The sequence below is a fragment of the Megalobrama amblycephala genome, linkage group LG14 (assembly GCF_018812025.1).
Source record: "Megalobrama amblycephala isolate DHTTF-2021 linkage group LG14, ASM1881202v1, whole genome shotgun sequence".
In the NCBI taxonomy this organism is placed as follows: domain Eukaryota; kingdom Metazoa; phylum Chordata; class Actinopteri; order Cypriniformes; family Xenocyprididae; genus Megalobrama; species Megalobrama amblycephala.
The window spans coordinates 41061615-41072229 of record NC_063057.1 but is presented as its reverse complement, the minus strand read 5'-3'; the positions used below and the strand labels follow the sequence as shown (position 1 = coordinate 41072229).

Genomic DNA, 10615 nt, shown 5'->3' with positions numbered 1-10615 from the left:
GTGTTCGGCTCCCAAGCAGATAACGCACATCTCATGTGTGTCCCCACCCGAGATGAATCTAGTGCAGGGATGCACACACTTTCTGAAAATCTGCTTATCCTGAGCTGTGTCTTTTTGTTTCTCCGCCATTGTTGTTTTCTACACTGAAATATATATATATATATATATATGTATATAGTGATGTGCTTTAACTGAATCTTGTCCTCAGACGAAGATATCAGCAACGTGGTAGACAAACAACACCAAATAAGACACACAAGATACAGATAGCGCTTACTGAAGACAACAGAAGCTAGCATTCTTTGTTCTAGGTGTGCTTTATAGCTTCCTGGTCCGTGACGTCACCCGCCTCTGACGTCTCGTCTCATCATTGGTTGGATACAGAAGTGCTTCACGACGCAATGCGCAGAGGGTTCCCATCACGTCGTTTCGACGTAGTGTCGATAGTTCCCATGAAAGGGAACTTATAAAACTGTTAAAGACATACTGTATAGACCTACTGTAACTATCCGAGGCTGGTAATCAATAGTCTACAGGTGCTGGTCATATAATTAGAATGTCATCAAAAAGTTGATTTATTTCACTAATTCCATTCAAAAAGTGAAACTTGTATATTATATTCATTCATTACACACAAATGTTACAAATGTTTATTTCTTTTAATTTTGATGATTATAACTGACAACTAAGGAAAATCCCAAATTCAGTATCTCAGAAATTCAAAATGACATCATTGCAAACAAAGTCTGGTGACTGAAGAAATAGTTTGAGAAGTTGCAGACTCCTGGTACACAATCAAAAGTAGATGGCACACGTGACCCAACTGGAATGGAAAATATTTCCATAATCGTTCGCTTTGTTAAGGACAATTATCAAGTCACAGAGCGACTTCTTTCCATGACAACAGCTGAATAAGGGGATGCCCAGACCCTGACCAACACAATAATTACAGAGCTTGAAAAGAATGGGTCAGTACTTCTAAAATATTGAGCCAGGTGTGAAAAGGTTCAATATTGAAGACACCTGGTGCCACACTCTAATCAGCTAATTAACTCAAAACACCTGCAAAGGCCTTCAAATGGTCTCTCAGTCTAGTTCTGTAGGCTACACAATCATGGGGAAGACTGCTGACTTGACAGTTGTCCAAAAGACGACCATTGACACCTTGCACAAGGAGGGCAAGACACAAAAGGTCTTTGCAAAAGAGACTGGCTGTTCAGAGAGCTCTGTGTCCAAGCACATTAATAGAGAGGCGAAGGGAAGGAAAAGATGTGGTAGAAAAAAAGTATACAAGCAATAGGGATAACCGCACCCTGGAGAGGATTGTGAAACAAAACCCATTCAAAAATGTGGGGGAGATTCACAAAGAGTGGACTGCAGCTGGAGTCAGTGCTTCAAGAACCACTAAGCACAGACATATGCAAGACATGGGTTTCAGCTGTCGCATTCCTTGTGTCAAGCCACTCTTGAACAACAGACAGCGTCAGAAGCATCTAAAGACAAAAAGGACTGGACTGCTGCTGAGTGGTACAAAGTTATGTTCTCTGATGAAAGTAAATTTTGCATTTCCTTTGGAAATCAGGGTCCCAGAGTATGGAGGAAGAGAGGAGAGACACACAATCCACGTTGCTTGAGGTCCAGTGTAAAGTTTCCACAGTCAGTGATGGTTTGGGGTGCCATGTGATCTGCTGGCGTTGGTCCACTGTGTTTTTCTGACTCATAGTTGACATGTAGGAGCAACATTACTTATAGTCAACAGGATGTCTAAAGGCAGGCCCAGCGTCAAGGGGAGCTTGGGGGGCTTAGCCCACCCTGCAATGATCTCAAGCCCCCCTTCCCAAGCCTGGCAGAAGAGAACATAAAAACTTAATTAACACTCTGAGGTCTAAAAACGCGCCGGCGCGTTTTGCAGGTTTTTTTTCACATTGCAGCAAAACAGACTTAAAATACTCTGTCATTTGTTGTCATAGAGACATAAGTAATACATCAATTGAAACTATAGAATATCTCCTTTTATTTGTATACACTCAGAGTAAAAACAAAATGTTGTGCTTTTTGTAAAATAAAGAAAACTAACATGATGCGTGATCTCTCATCTCCCTCTGAACGAAGTCCAATCTGATAGTTCTCAGAAAATGAAGTGTAACTTAGTGAATACTAATCACAAAAAATTCATACTTATGTCTAACAAAACGTTGAAATGTCAGGTTTTAAATCGTGCAAGTCAAATCGAAAACAAACATTCTGTGTTTATGTAATCTGTATGAAAAGAGAGCCATGTCAGAAGTCCGTGATTCAGCTCATTACCCACTAATGCGGCCACGCCCACGGAGCCAGCGCTATTCACAGGCAAATTCAGAGACAACACATGCATTCATCATCTCAATCGTGTATTTATTGCCTTGAAAATTGTTTATCTGGATGAAAAAGCCATGGTTAGCGATCTCTGGAAGACATGCAGTAAATTCCTGTTTGTTTCTTCTATTGATAAGTTTTAAGTGAGTTTTTGTTTCTTTAGCGCCCTCCGGCTGTAGTATGAATTGGTAAACACCATTCATGGAATATCGTCTTCTTCTTAGGTGAATTTGTGGACTAAAATGCACAGAGCGCCCTCCGGCTGCAGTATGAATTGCAAACACCAGCGCTCATAGAGATAACAATGAATATTAAATAAAAAATAACTCCTCTGTATAGAAAATTGACATAAACATATGAGAATCCTATATTTCTCCAAATGTGCATGCTTTTAAACTAAAAGCCTATATTCAGACTCTTTGCATCACAGAAATACATTATATTTTAAAGTATAATATAAAACCATTATTTTATATTGTAATAAAATGTTTCTGTATGTTTCATATACCATGATGAGCTTGAGACATCACAGAAGTTTTTTTTTCACAGCCTACCTGACTGAAATGCCTCATTAATATGCAAGTCTTTTCAGGTCATTACTATTCAATTCTTTTGTCTTCACAGGTGAGAATGAGCCATTATTCATGGAGATTCACGCCTCCTCGCATACCGTGTTTCTTGGCAAAAAGTGTCTTACAAAAACTAAATCAGTATATTGTTATAAATGAAAGAGTAGTCAGCATAATTTTTACATAATTTTGAAGCAAAAACTCTAGTCTACAACCTTCAATACCCAAAAGTCTTGTGAACACAGATTTAATATACTTTTATTGGCCTTATATCAGTGACTTAAGTTTTTTGTTTTTTCAGTAACCACGCATAAACGTTATTCCTTCAAAAACACAAACATGTACACACATGTTCCTCACATATTATGGTAGCCTAGTTTGTGCTGAATACAGTGTAATGACACTTGTGTCATTAATATGTTTATGAACAACTGAAAAAAGCACAAATGTCAGGGCATGTCAAAACTTCTCCAGGCCCCAAATCAGCCTCAGACTCCAGAGGGTTAAATAAGTACAATGTGACATAAAATGTGATGTGTAATTTCAATTAAAAAAAATTAAAACAAAACGTTACTAATTTTAAATTGAATCAAGGTTTAATCATACCATAACCACTAAAAAAATATCAGGCAAAAATCTGACATGACTGCCGGACTGGTGGTAGGCAGAGATTTGTCTCCTAGTAACGCTAGCCTATCAGGGAGCTTCTTACAATTGCACATGATTCATCAATAATGGCTAACGTTAGATTACCATAAGGCAGTATAAAACTGGATATACGGAAATATATGATAAATCAGTCCCATAGTTTGCCAGATGCGATCGTCGACAAGACACCAACATCGATTGATCCTCTGCCCTCATGCTCCAGCTCATGCACGCCTGGACTGCCAAGAGTGCCTCTCGACCTTGGTGAGGATAAACCGAATCAGGTTAAGTTAAGACATTTTCCTCTTCGCCTTTGCTACAACCAGCATCGATCATTTGTTACATCATGGTATACGTCACGGGAGTCATGGTTGGAATACTTCATGGAAGCAGATGCTGCATTTTGATTTCCATGCAGGAAATACTTAATTTCTCCATCAGACTCAGCTTTCACTGTAAGGGGCTTCAGTGATTGGACGCTGTAGAGGTGAGAAAAGGCCTTAACAAACATGGAGCGTCAAATTAACACGTTACAAGTATGGCACTCTGGAAAGACAGAGAAAAACGGGCTGAAAGTGGACTTGAAATTTCCACTATGGTTAACAGTAACCAATTAGCTAGGAATCGCTACTACCTCTCCTCTGTAGTGGACATGATTGAATTTCTTATTGTGAATCATTTGCCACTAAGGGGAAGCACAGACGCTTCATCAGCTCCATCTTGTGGTAGTTCATGCAATATCCACAGAGCCTGTGGTTTAAGACTTCTTTAATGTGTGTAATTTGCTTTATAAATTCATTAAGAAGCCAACTGTTGCCGTCTTGTACGGAGGGCAGCAACTTAAGAGATTACTTGAACAGCGATGGACAGGGCATCTTCAAACAGTCAAAACAATTCTGAATTCTTTTCAAGACATTACTGAGTTGTTAGCCGTGATCAATGGAAACCGCAGATACGAGACGGATGTGCGCATGGAAGCAGCTGGCCTGATTAGGGAAGTATCAGAGATGAGCTTCAAGTTCATTGTCCACATGGTGTATAAGATTCTGCAGCTGCTTGATGCTCCAAACAAACTGATGCAGTCAGAGGACATGGACCTTCTAAGTGCTGTCAAATTAATTACATGTGCTTCAGAATGCCTTACGAATTTGCGCAGTGAATCTGACTTCTAAGAGCTGTGGGAGAAGGCTGACGACACTGAACGACACCCCCCCCCAAACGAAAGCGGACCATCAAAAAAGGCCTTCAAGCATATCTGCTGGAGGAAAGCATTGGCCAGGCTCAAGGTGATTTGGGAAATCAAGAAGAGCTCAGACGATTATACTACAGTACTTTGGATGCAGTGCTTGCAGAAATCTTGGAGGGTTTCTGAGAAAGAAATAGCAAGTTAATTGAAGCTCTTTCAGCTTTTGATCCACAGTATGACAGCACTTTCTTGGATGCGAAACTCATACAAGATATGATGAACTTAACTAATTCGGAAGTAATTCATTCAGAATTTGATGTGGCCCGTCAATTCCTGCGTAAAGTACTGGCTAGATCGATTTCTAGTGGCGAGAAATTAACACTTAAACAAATATTCCAGGAGCATCATACCACGCTTGAAGCTATGCCTAGTGTACTCGCTGCAATGAAATGTGTGCTGACATTTGGAGCTTCTACAGCTACATGCGAAAACTCATTTTCTACAATGAAAAATGTGTTCACGGACAATCGAAGGAGCATGCTACATCAGCGAAAGGCCCATTTAGTGCGAAAGAATGGAAAGATACTCTACTGAGAAGGTTCAACGAGAGTAAATGCTGCAGACTCCAGCTGTTCTAGCAGGTTGGTGTTATTTTATTTATTATAGAATGTGTAATTTGTTTAATAGTGACATTATTAGTAATACTAATCACTTTGTTTTATAGGCAAAATTAAATTATATCGATACCAAACGCCCACTGACACTCGCACTATGTGCCCCTCCGGGCAGAAGGGATAGCCCCCCTGTTAAAATGTTCTGGTGCCAGGACTGTCTAAAGGAGACCATCAAAATAAAGTGTAACCAAAAAATCTAATATTAACAATCTTAAAAACTATTTTAAAATAAGTTTCATCACTAGAATAAAAGATAATTTTACTAATAAAAAATATTAGTATTATTACTAATTAGAAATATTACTAAAATATTATTATTATTATTAATATTCTAATGGAATGTTCATGTGGTCTGTACGACTAAAACTACTAGAAACTACTAAAAATGTGTGATTGGATCATTATTACAATGATTATTATTATGTTATATGTTCTTCTAACTCGAATTGATGGTGTGTAGCTTTTCATTTCTTTTCTTCTCATTTCTTCTCTTCTCATTCTTTTTAATTCAATGTGGAGCCTTGATTCAGACAAACTCAGATCAACTAGAGAGAGTTGATACAATTTTAACTAATTTGACATAATTTTTTTGACATAATAATAACTAATTTGTTGTGATAATACACAGGGGTGTATGTATTCCAAGGGCGTAGTTTGTGGGGAGGATGGCTATCCTTATATTTAACATATACAGAAATTGTGTATTTAATTTCTGAAATGTTTTATTTTACCATTGCTTTCAGTCAAAAGGCCTGGCGCCCATCTTGGGAACTGCAGGAGAACATAGGAATGATTGTGTCATATCTGCTCATAAATACTGTTGTCACATTGATGGTGCAAAGAAACAAAAAATGTTGTGCCATGTGGACAACAATAAAGTTCTATTGTACTAAATTAAGTACACATATGTTGTAAATGAAAAGCATTTGTTTATAAATCTTGGTTTTATTATATTATATTTAAATTTAGTCATGGAAAAGAAACAGGAAATTTTTTTTTTGGATAATGTTTATGTGATGTGTTGAGGCTGTGATAAAGCTGGAGGATGTGTAGCTCAATGATTGAGTATTGCACTTCAAAAATATAAGCCTTAAAAGAGCATGTTATTTGTAGTTAAATATAGTGTTGAAATGTTACAGTCTCATATTTCGCCAGCAGGTTGCGGTGAAGTTGAGGCTGGGATAAAGATGTGATGTAAGATGGTGTTTGATAACCACGAGAGCCGCAACTAAAACTATTAATTCCTGTTTTGCAGAATAAACACACTTTAAATGTGCGACCCCCCTCTGAGAATTCTTCACTGCACACTGGGAAGTGTTACAGATGATTACATCACCTCATTCGTTACACCACAGATTCACTGTAGGGCTACATACTGCACTTAAGCATTCAATATTTTCAGCGAGGTGCTTTTTCTGCAGAGAAAATCTGTATAATCCATCATCCAAAAGGCAAATCGTTATATTGTGCAGTTTGACTTTTCACAACCTTCCACCCAGAAAAACTACAGTTTGCATTGTTTGGCACTTCCTATGAACACTTCACAATAATAAAAAAGTCCTATTGTGGGTTTTGTTGTTTTCCTCTCTGAAAACACAGAATTGACATTGTTACTGGAGTACTTGAGGGTGTATAAATATATTTAATCCTACCACAAAGTTTCATTTTCACCTCTATCTGGCCCCAGCCTCTTTCAGGCATAGTTTTTGAGACCCTTTGAGACTATTTGCTATTCATCATTCAAATTGTCTAAAAGTCAGACAGTTTAGGTTCAGTGAGTGTTTCTATTGTAACTGGTCAGGATCTAATTGATGCTGTAATGATGATCAGTTGATTAGTCTAACCTCAACAAAGTACATGTTTGGTTTTCTTGAGCTGTGAACTAAAGGTAAAAACAGCTTTACACTTGCTGTTTTTGGACAATAAACACTGTTTTCGTGGAACCTTTTAAAGCCTTGTAGTACTCAAGGCATAGCCAGCTTTGGTGTTATGAATAACCTTACAGTTAACACTAACCATATTATTGTATCTGTACACTAAGTTTTTGTAAAAAGGACACATAAATAATGGCTTCTCTCACATGACAGTGATTACATGTCATCTGGACGATGTTCTCAGAAGTTGGCAAGGTTTTGTGGCCTCGCCTGTTGGACCTCTTTCTGTCTTTGACACCAACTGGACAATAGTGGCTGCTGAGCAAAATCTTGACCATCAATTCCCTCTGAATCCTGAAGAAGGTCCTCAAGCCTCTGCATATTACAATCTTCAAAGAGAGAAAGAGACAAATACAAACATACCAGAAATCCAACATTGCAATTCCACTACCACTGACTTCTTTTGTGGTGTCTCCATCACTTTTAATAGCAGAGAAGGCAGAGGGTGAAAGGATAGTTGGAAATGGGCACTCAAACCCATGACCCCTGAGATTCTGTGTAGGTGCTGGCTGGAGATAGGACTAACTGCAGAACCACAGAACCATACGTCATGACAGTCTGAGGACGACAGCGCCAGACTAACAGCCTGAGGGCGGAAGTGGGCGGAGCAAATTTATCTTCGTAGGCACTGCTCCATTTGGAGCTTTTTAAAGTTTAAAACCATGTTAATGTCAAATATTGTATTAAAACGATCTAATTGAAATGATAGATAGATAGATACAGGGCTTGACATTAACACCCGCCAACCCGCCAAATGCGGGTAGATTTCAGCTGTGGCGGGTAAGACAGCCACTCCCACTAGCCACTTTGGCGGATTGAATACAATTTCAGTCTCCTCGCGCCTGAATAGTCACGTGCACACAGACGTCTAAATGTCCATCGTGTGGAGTGTCTCGCGTGAATACAGTGGGTTATGGCTTAAGTGGACCAGAGCCATAGAGAGACAGAGTTGCGACAACGGAAGTTCAAAACGCTTGATCGTCACGTGATTCGTGTAGCCTTCAGATAGTTCCAGGAAGTGCTTCGGCGGCAATTCAAAATGATAGGGTTTGAGAGACAGAACCGTGATTTTTGGTAATTTATAGTCAATAAATGCATCGGTTTATAATATTTATATAATACACCGACATGTGAATGTATGTAGTTACAGCAATGTTGTTTTTAAAAGATAAAAACCTGCTAATATTTGAGGATTAGTGTTTTCAACCAGCGTTGCCTGCCTTGTTAACATATTTATGGCTAACATTACCTTGTTTAAAGATCGCGTTGCAGTTGTTTTGAAGTATTTTTATGTTTTTAAACTTGTATGTTAGTTCAGGGCAATCAAGTCATGTTCACTATGGTTTTACAGGGACAGGAGACCTGCAGGTGACAGGTTGTCTTAAAAAACCCATTGCAAATAAGTGAAATGTAAAATTGAATGAAGTGAAATTTAATTAATCTTAATGTTTACAACTCTTATGCACCCCATTCACTTATTATATATACATTCATACACAATATATTCAATTCTAAAATAAAACATGATTATACACACATTGACTTTTGCACTGATTTAGTACAATGGATTTATACATTTATAATAAACTACATGTCAAGCATTTCGTCTGTCCTTTCCTACATGTTCTTGTAGTCTCTGCTATGGTTTGCAGTGTTGCATGAGGATGATCCAGTCGCTCAGAGAAAGCAGTATGAATGCATGGTTTCCCCACTGACACGGAAAGGAGAAAGTTATGTTCTAGTCAACAGGAGCAATCTAAATAGAACTAAAGATTGTGCGCCAAGTTGTGTGTTAATCATATACAGGTGTATCTGCCTTTTTTCACAAAAACCAACACTGGGAACTTTTATGTTTATTAAAGGTTTATTAAAAATAAGGAGCAAGGAAAAGCTTGCAAAATCCAAGGAGCAGAGACTGGCGGTGACAGCATCATTGCATGGAGTCTTCAGGATCTGAATCCCCTTTGTGCTTGTATTGAAAGCAAGATAAAAGGAAACAAAATAGGAGAAATTAAATACAGTAGTAGTATATAATATACAGTTTTGGTATTTAGTATGATTTCCCATTTAGCCTAGTGTGTGTGTGTGTATATATATATATATTTTTTTTTTATTTTTTTTTTGCTGCTTTTAAGCATTGTTTTTTTTAATCTCACTTATAAACTTCCCTCTCCCCATCAATCCAAAAATAGACACATAATAGACAGTCAACAGAATCACAATACATTCTCGAATATAAATTCTAAAATAAGGATTTTTTTCTTTATTCCCAGGTGAAAAAAATACTATAGTAATTTATAGTAAATACCATAAATAGTAAATGTTTTTGAACCATACTATAGTAAAGTACTTGAATTAATTTGTTGTGGTAATTCTCTAGTTGCTGTGATAATAAAACAACTATAGTAATATACAGTATTTATTACAGTTTATCAGTTCACTATATTGCAGTATGCTGTAGCATTCATTAACAACGTGTTGTAAATACTATAATATAGTATACTACAATTTACTATAGTATGGTTCAAAAACACAATACTATTTACTATAGTATTTTTTCACCTGGGTTGTACATTTAATAAGGAATAAGGATATTCTCATTTTACCACTTTCACCCACCACAAGCCCCAAAGTTATATTTAACCCCGTTTAGAATCCCTTTTGTCTAATTACACAACGATGAATAAATTGTTTTAATCTATTATCTAATCTACTATCTGATAACATCCCCTGGAACTATTTATTTAGTGAGCAATATCAGCTAGCATGCTTTAATACACAAGTTAATTTGATTCAGATGTACTGATACTATAAAATATTATAATTTAAACGGCTTACCTTTTAAAAGTACATCACAAACGGTCTGTTCTGCTGTAACTCTACGGCGCGGCTGCTACTTCCGGGAACTATTGAGAGGCTCCACGAGCCGCCATTGCTGTAAAAAACCGTTCCATTGGAGTCTATGGAGTTGTCGCAACTCTCTCTCTATATGGCTCTGAAGTGGACGTAAACAGGTGGGTAATAACTGAATATGCGTCAGTTACGTCCATGCATTCAGCAGCCCAATTAAATAGGTCATTAATGTTAATCAAACAACAAAAGATGTTAAATAAATGTAGGCTAGGCTATATGATAAATAAACCTACTGTATCTGAAAAAAATATTATTTTTAATTTACTATTGTTTTTGTAATTTGCTTCTTTGTTCTTTTATATAGCCTAACACAAATAACTTTCAAATTTCTCATAT

General features: G+C 37.4%; 1 long non-coding RNA gene across 1 annotated transcript; it reads right to left on the bottom strand.

Moving 5' to 3' along the window:
• Nucleotides 1-9211: 9211 nt before the first annotated feature.
• LOC125245307 lies at nt 9212-10358 on the bottom strand. The gene is made up of 2 exons (XR_007179477.1): nt 10205-10358; nt 9212-9335 (listed from the first exon to the last, which is right to left on the bottom strand). It is a non-coding gene; the product is annotated as an uncharacterized LOC125245307 (long non-coding RNA).
• Nucleotides 10359-10615: the final 257 nt, after the last annotated feature.